This window comes from Schistocerca gregaria, unplaced genomic scaffold, assembly GCF_023897955.1.
Source record: "Schistocerca gregaria isolate iqSchGreg1 unplaced genomic scaffold, iqSchGreg1.2 ptg000310l, whole genome shotgun sequence".
In the NCBI taxonomy this organism is placed as follows: Eukaryota; Metazoa; Arthropoda; class Insecta; order Orthoptera; family Acrididae; genus Schistocerca; species Schistocerca gregaria.
In genome coordinates this window covers 577,501-585,000 of record NW_026061790.1, presented here as the reverse complement: position 1 = coordinate 585,000, position 7,500 = coordinate 577,501, and the positions used below count along the sequence as shown (strand labels likewise).

The 7,500-nt window shown below is 54.7% G+C and overlaps 3 non-coding genes across 3 annotated transcripts in view; all 3 read left to right on the top strand.

Annotated features, from left to right (window-relative positions):
• The first annotated feature begins 3,702 nt into the window (after nucleotides 1-3,702).
• On the top strand, nucleotides 3,703-5,595 carry LOC126305334 (small subunit ribosomal RNA). Its single transcript, XR_007553399.1, has one exon. It is a non-coding gene; the product is annotated as a small subunit ribosomal RNA (ribosomal RNA).
• Nucleotides 5,596-5,956: 361 nt separating this feature from the next.
• Nucleotides 5,957-6,111, top strand: LOC126305469 (5.8S ribosomal RNA). Its single transcript, XR_007553518.1, has one exon. It is a non-coding gene; the product is annotated as a 5.8S ribosomal RNA (ribosomal RNA).
• A 188-nt stretch (nucleotides 6,112-6,299) lies between these two features.
• Nucleotides 6,300-7,500, top strand: part of LOC126305367 (large subunit ribosomal RNA) — a 4,222-nt gene continuing 3,021 nt past the window's right edge. Inside the window, exon 1 of the ribosomal RNA XR_007553429.1 lies at nucleotides 6,300-7,500. This exon is cut by the window's right edge and continues 3,021 nt beyond it. This is a non-coding gene — a ribosomal RNA (large subunit ribosomal RNA).

Below are 7,500 nucleotides of genomic sequence, written 5' to 3'. Positions count from 1 at the left end.
GTCGTCTCACGGCACTGCTTAGTAAATGATGCAAGGCCACATATAGATGATTTATGCGAATGTCCCTATACGTGCTGTAAGACTGGGCACACAACGTGAATCGCACGTCAGCCAGACACTCGAACATGCACCACTCTCGGCCTGCAACGGAGACACACAATACGTAAACATCTGGAATGCGACAATGTCGAGTGCATCCTCTCTGCGACATTGCACCGTCGACACTATGATAACCAGAGCAGTAGGTCCACCTATAAAAGCACAATACCCCACTCCTCCGACAACTACCATTGCTCAGATAAACCAACACACATCCTACACAGAGGGGCACCAAATATCACCCCCCGCCCTCGTGTTATACCACATGAAAAATTGCAGAAGTGAGAGACACAGACCCGCCAGCCTCTTGCTACAAGCATCGAACCGACGTGACGTATCTGACGGTGACTCAGGCATCCGCGTACTGCCACCACTATCCACCCCCCCCCCCTCTCTCTGCCCCCTTCCCACACAATACCAAATGTAACCAACTTTATCGCTTAACCTAACTGTGGCTGTACCACATTATCGCTTAACCTAACTGTGGCTGTACCACATTATCGCTTAACCTAACTGTGGCTGTACCACATTATCGCTTAACCTAACTGTGGCTGTACCACATTATCGCTTAACCTAACTGTGGCTGTACCACATTATCGCTTAACCTAACTGTGGCTGTACCACATTATCGCTTAACCTAACTGTGGCTGTACCACATTATCGCTTAACCTAACTGTGGCTGTACCACATTATCGCTTAACCTAACTGTGGCTGTACCACATTATCGCTTAACCTAACTGTGGCTGTACCACATTATCGCTTAACCTAACTGTGGCTGTACCACATTATCGCTTAACCTAACTGTGGCTGTACCACATTATCGCTTAACCTAACTGTGGCTGTACCACATTATCGCTTAACCTAACTGTGGCTGTACCACATTATCGCTTAACCTAACTCTGGTTGTACCACATTATCCCTTAACCTAACTCAAGTTGTCCCTTAACCTAACTCAAGTTGTCCCTTAACCTAACTCAAGTTGTCCCTTAACCTAACTCAAGTTGTCCCTTAACCTAACTCAAGTTGTCCCTTAACCTAACTCAAGTTGACCCTTAACCTAACTCAAGTTGTCCCTTAACCTAACTCAAGTTGTCCCTTAACCTAACTCAAGTTGTCCCTTAACCTAACTCAAGTTGTCCCTTAACCTAACTCAATTTGTCCCTTAACCTAACTCAATTTGTCCCTTAACCTAACTCAATTTGTCCCTTAACCTAACTCAATTTGTCCCTTAACCTAACTCAATTTGTCCCTTAACCTAACTCAATTTGTCCCTTAACCTAACCCACGTTGTCCCTTAACCTAACTCAATTTGTCCCTTAACCTAACTCAATTTGTCCCTTAACCTAACTCAATTTGTCCCTTAACCTAACTCAATTTGTCCCTTAACCTAACCCACGTTGTCCCTTAACCTAACTCAATTTGTCCCTTAACCTAACCCACGTTGTCCCTTAACCTAACCCACGTTGTCCCTTAACCTAACCCACGTTGTCCCTTAACCTAACCCACGTTGTCCCTTAACCTAACCCACGTTGTCCCTTAACCTAACCCACGTTGTCCCTTAACCTAACCCACGTTGTCCCTTAACCTAACCCACGTTGTCCCTTAACCTAACCCACGTTGTCCCTTAACCTAACCCACGTTGTCCCTTAACCTAACCCACGTTGTCCCTTAACCTAACCCACGTTGTCCCTTAACCTAACCCACGTTGTCCCTTAACCTAACCCACGTTGTCCCTTAACCTAACCCACGTTGTCCCTTAACCTAACCCACGTTGTCCCTTTGCCTAACATAGTTCACTGCTCGGAATCTCTGGTGTCGTTGTTATCCTCATGTAGATGTCTTGCGAGTGTTGCTTACTTTCCACATATTCCCGCTATCCACTGTCAATTGTACTGCAATAGGACTATATCGCCGCCCCCCCCCCCTCTGTCCCCCTCTTTGTGTCTCTGTCCTCTCAAGCTGGTCGGTCTGGCGTTTGAGTGTTAAATGAGCCTCGCAGCTGTTCAGTTGCATTCAGATGTCGACGCCCTCAGTGTACGTCGTGGTATGGTCTGTGTCCATTGTCCGCTGATGTCGTACGCGTAACCCACACGCTGTACCGATCATCGGTCGTTACGTACAGAGTGAAGTAGTGTGATACGTGTGACCGTACGCTGGCTGTGCCCAACGGTGTCGAATCTCAATTTCCATATGTTGTGCTCGATGCTACTTGTCTCGTCTCCCAATAACAGCTAGGTTGCACTGTGGTACGCCGTAGAGGCGTGTGGGAGGAACGTACGAACGCATTGTATGTCACCCTGGGTCGCTGGGGGTGGTGGTGCGGTGAGTCAGGTCAGGTCAGGTCAGGTCAGGTCAGGTCAGCGTGAGCCGTCTGATGTAGTGACGCGTGTATTCCGACTTTGTCGTATTGCCTCACACAAAGTGCTACCCTGGTGGACCGCGTTCCATATCTGGGACATGCCGCAGATGCCGGTTGACAGTGGATCGCGGAAGGGACATCGCATACGTGCGCGGGCCACCTTCCACGTGTTCTCTTCTGCACATGTCGCAGTGTGTATGTGGTCTGATGTAGCGTGTCGTGACACATGACATCCTGGCATGCAAGAATTGTTGAATTCGCAAATGTAGGTGGACATCTACGTTTACTGCCCAAGATACGCAAATGAACTGGAAATCCGTTGTTGAGCGGTTGTTCACGCTGGAGGTGAATCTGTGATGGCGACGATCGGTACAGCTATTAACCGGTTGTTTCAGCGGTACCCGCCACATCCACACACGTGACTAGGTCCATGTGGGTATGAAGCGATACGCGGCGGTGGCTTGGTGGGACTGTTCCCGGCCGGTGAAGGGGGGCCGCCCGGCGTGTTGGCCGCGCGCTGCGTGGGCGCACGCGCAACAGGCGGCTGGTGGGGGGCGCCGAGTGGCAGGAGCGCCAGCCGACGGGCCCGGCAGGCGGTGCAGCTACGCTGCGGCGCACCCTGCACGCGGCGCCTGGCGGCCAAAGTTGGTTCAGCCGAGCCCGGTGCGAAGCGCGGTGGACATCTGCAGTGTGCTGGTCTGATTGAGGACTGTGTGCGTTGAGGATGCGCCGCCGCCTGGCACTCGGCGCCGCGACGCCGTCTACTGCTCGGTCGCCCCAGCGGTTCTCGCAGGTGGTTTGTATCGCAGTTGTGCGGACGTGTTGGCGCGTGCGCTGTGCTGGGAGAGTTCGCTTCTGCACCCAAGTGGGGCTTTGCCCTTGTGTGGCGCTGGCGTTGGAGCTGCCGGTCACCATAGGTGGCGCGTGTTGTCTCCCGCCGGCAATGCCACGACAGCACGCTCCCGGGCCTCTGTCGGCAGCGGCAAGCTCAGTTGGGAGCAAGGGTGTTCGCACTAAAACCGTCTACTCGCCTAACTCCGGGCGATTGCGCCTCTCTCGAAACCGACCAAGTACCTAGGACGGCGCTGCGCGCCGCCGGGACCTGAGAGGGTTTCGAGGTGTATCGTGCAGGGGAGCTCGGCCTCCTCCTGTTTGCAGAATAATTGAGCGGACGCTTGCGTGTTCGCGCGGGCCCCCGGGACACACTCCCGGGCGGCCGGCTGCTCAGCTCTAGTTGACGCAGCTCCCTGGTTGATCCTGCCAGTAGTCATATGCTTGTCTCAAAGATTAAGCCATGCATGTCTCAGTACAAGCCGCATTAAGGTGAAACCGCGAATGGCTCATTAAATCAGTTATGGTTCCTTAGATCGTACCCACGTTACTTGGATAACTGTGGTAATTCTAGAGCTAATACATGCAAACAGAGTCCCGACCAGAGATGGAAGGGACGCTTTTATTAGATCAAAACCAATCGGATTGGCTTGTCTGGTCCGTTTGCCTTGGTGACTCTGAATAACTTTGGGCTGATCGCACGGTCCTCGTACCGGCGACGCATCTTTCAAATGTCTGCCTTATCAACTGTCGATGGTAGGTTCTGCGCCTACCATGGTTGTAACGGGTAACGGGGAATCAGGGTTCGATTCCGGAGAGGGAGCCTGAGAAACGGCTACCACATCCAAGGAAGGCAGCAGGCGCGCAAATTACCCACTCCCGGCACGGGGAGGTAGTGACGAAAAATAACGATACGGGACTCATCCGAGGCCCCGTAATCGGAATGAGTACACTTTAAATCCTTTAACGAGTATCTATTGGAGGGCAAGTCTGGTGCCAGCAGCCGCGGTAATTCCAGCTCCAATAGCGTATATTAAAGTTGTTGCGGTTAAAAAGCTCGTAGTTGGATTTGTGTCCCACGCTGTTGGTTCACCGCCCGTCGGTGTTTAACTGGCATGTATCGTGGGACGTCCTGCCGGTGGGGCGAGCCGAAGGGGTGCTTTCGCGTCCCGAGGCGGACCCCGTTTAAATCCTACCAGGGTGCTCTTTGTTGAGTGTCTCGGTGGGCCGGCACGTTTACTTTGAACAAATTAGAGTGCTTAAAGCAGGCAAGCCCGCCTGAATACTGTGTGCATGGAATAATGGAATAGGACCTCGGTTCTATTTTGTTGGTTTTCGGAACCCGAGGTAATGATTAATAGGGACAGGCGGGGGCATTCGTATTGCGACGTTAGAGGTGAAATTCTTGGATCGTCGCAAGACGAACAGAAGCGAAAGCATTTGCCAAGTATGTTTTCATTAATCAAGAACGAAAGTTAGAGGTTCGAAGGCGATCAGATACCGCCCTAGTTCTAACCATAAACGATGCCAGCCAGCGATCCGCCGCAGTTCCTCCGATGACTCGGCGGGCAGCCTCCGGGAAACCAAAGCTTTTGGGTTCCGGGGGAAGTATGGTTGCAAAGCTGAAACTTAAAGGAATTGACGGAAGGGCACCACCAGGAGTGGAGCCTGCGGCTTAATTTGACTCAACACGGGAAACCTCACCAGGCCCGGACACCGGAAGGATTGACAGGTTGATAGCTCTTTCTTGATTCGGTGGGTGGTGGTGCATGGCCGTTCTTAGTTGGTGGAGCGATTTGTCTGGTTAATTCCGATAACGAACGAGACTCTAGCCTGCTAACTAGTCGCGTGACATCCTTCGTGCTGTCAGCGATTACTTTTCTTCTTAGAGGGACAGGCGGCTTCTAGCCGCACGAGATTGAGCAATAACAGGTCTGTGATGCCCTTAGATGTTCTGGGCCGCACGCGCGCTACACTGAAGGAATCAGCGTGTCTTCCTAGGCCGAAAGGTCGGGGTAACCCGCTGAACCTCCTTCGTGCTAGGGATTGGGGCTTGCAATTGTTCCCCATGAACGAGGAATTCCCAGTAAGCGCGAGTCATAAGCTCGCGTTGATTACGTCCCTGCCCTTTGTACACACCGCCCGTCGCTACTACCGATTGAATGATTTAGTGAGGTCTTCGGACTGGTACGCGGCATCGACTCTGTCGTTGCCGATGCTACCGGAAAGATGACCAAACTTGATCATTTAGAGGAAGTAAAAGTCGTAACAAGGTTTCCGTAGGTGAACCTGCGGAAGGATCATTACCGACTAGACTGCATGTCTTTCGATGTGCGTGTCGTGTCGCGCAACACGCTACCTGTACGGCAGTGGCCGTGCGCCGCGTGCGGAACCACGCGTGCCTCTCAAAACTAGCGGAAGTGTTGTTGTTGTGTGGTACGAGCGCTGAAGCTCTGGAGCGGCTGGCCTGCGGTACCTGGCGCCTGGCGCCGGTTTTGAATGACGTTCGCCCGAGTGCCTGTCCGCTCCGGTGTGGAGCCGTACGACGCCCATCGGCTGTGAGGCCGTTGGACACAAAAAAATAGTGGAACAGGGGCCGTCAGACGCCTCAGTCCCGCAAATGCTACTGTCTTGAAAGAGACAGTGGGAGACTGAAAAGGAAAAGATCACCCAGGACGGTGGATCACTCGGCTCGTGGGTCGATGAAGAACGCAGCAAATTGCGCGTCGACATGTGAACTGCAGGACACATGAACATCGACGTTTCGAACGCACATTGCGGTCCATGGATTCCGTTCCCGGGCCACGTCTGGCTGAGGGTCGGCTACGTATACTGAAGCGCGCGGCGTTTGTCCCGCTTCGGAGACGTGGGAGTGTCGTGGTCGCCTGTGTGGCCGGCCGCGTCTCCTTAAACGTGCGATGCGCGCCCGTCGCCTGGCGGTTCGCATACCGGTACTTTCTCGGTAGCGTGCACAGCCGGCTGGCGGTGTGGCGTGCGACACCTCGTACAACGACCTCAGAGCAGGCGAGACTACCCGCTGAATTTAAGCATATTACTAAGCGGAGGAAAAGAAACTAACAAGGATTCCCCCAGTAGCGGCGAGCGAACAGGGAAGAGTCCAGCACCGAACCCCGCAGGCTGCCGCCTGTCGTGGCATGTGGTGTTTGGGAGGGTCCACTACCCCGACGCCTCGCGCCGAGCCCAAGTCCAACTTGAATGAGGCCACGGCCCGTAGAGGGTGCCAGGCCCGTAGCGGCCGGTGCGAGCGTCGGCGGGACCTCTCCTTCGAGTCGGGTTGCTTGAGAGTGCAGCTCCAAGTGGGTGGTAAACTCCATCTGAGACTAAATATGACCACGAGACCGATAGCGAACAAGTACCGTGAGGGAAAGTTGAAAAGAACTTTGAAGAGAGAGTTCAAAAGTACGTGAAACCGTTCTGGGGTAAACGTGAGAAGTCCGAAAGGTCGAACGGGTGAGATTCACGCCCATCCGGCCACTGGCCCCCGCCCTCGGCAGATGGGGCCGGCCGCCCGCGCGGAGCAATCCGCGGCGGGGTCGTGTCCGGTTGCCTTTCCACTCGCCGCGGGGTGGGGCCGTTCCGGTGTGCGGTGGGCCGCACTTCTCCCCTAGTAGGACGTCGCGACCCGCTGGGTGCCGGCCTACGGCCCGGGTGCGCAGCCTGTCCTTCCGCGGGCCTCGGTTCGCGTCTGTTGGGCAGAGCCCCGGTGTCCTGGCTGGCTGCTCGGCGGTATATCTGGAGGAGTCGATTCGCCCCTTTGGGCGCTCGGGCTCCCGGCAAGCGCGCGCGGTTCTTCCCGGATGACGGACCTACCTGGCCCGGCCCCGGACCCGCGCCGCTGTTGGCTCGGGATGCTCTCGGGCGGAATAATCGCTCCCGTCAGCGGCGCTTCAGCTTTGGACAATTTCACGACCCGTCTTGAAACACGGACCAAGGAGTCTAACATGTGCGCGAGTCATTGGGCTGTACGAAACCTAAAGGCGTAATGAAAGTGAAGGTCTCGCCTTGCGCGGGCCGAGGGAGGATGGGGCTTCCCCGCCCTTCACGGGGCGGCGGCCTCCGCACTCCCGGGGCGTCTCGTCCTCATTGCGAGGTGAGGCGCACCTAGAGCGTACACGTTGGGACCCGAAAGATGGTGAACTATGCCTGGCCAGGACGAAGTCAGGGGAAACCCTGATGGAGGTCCGTAGCGA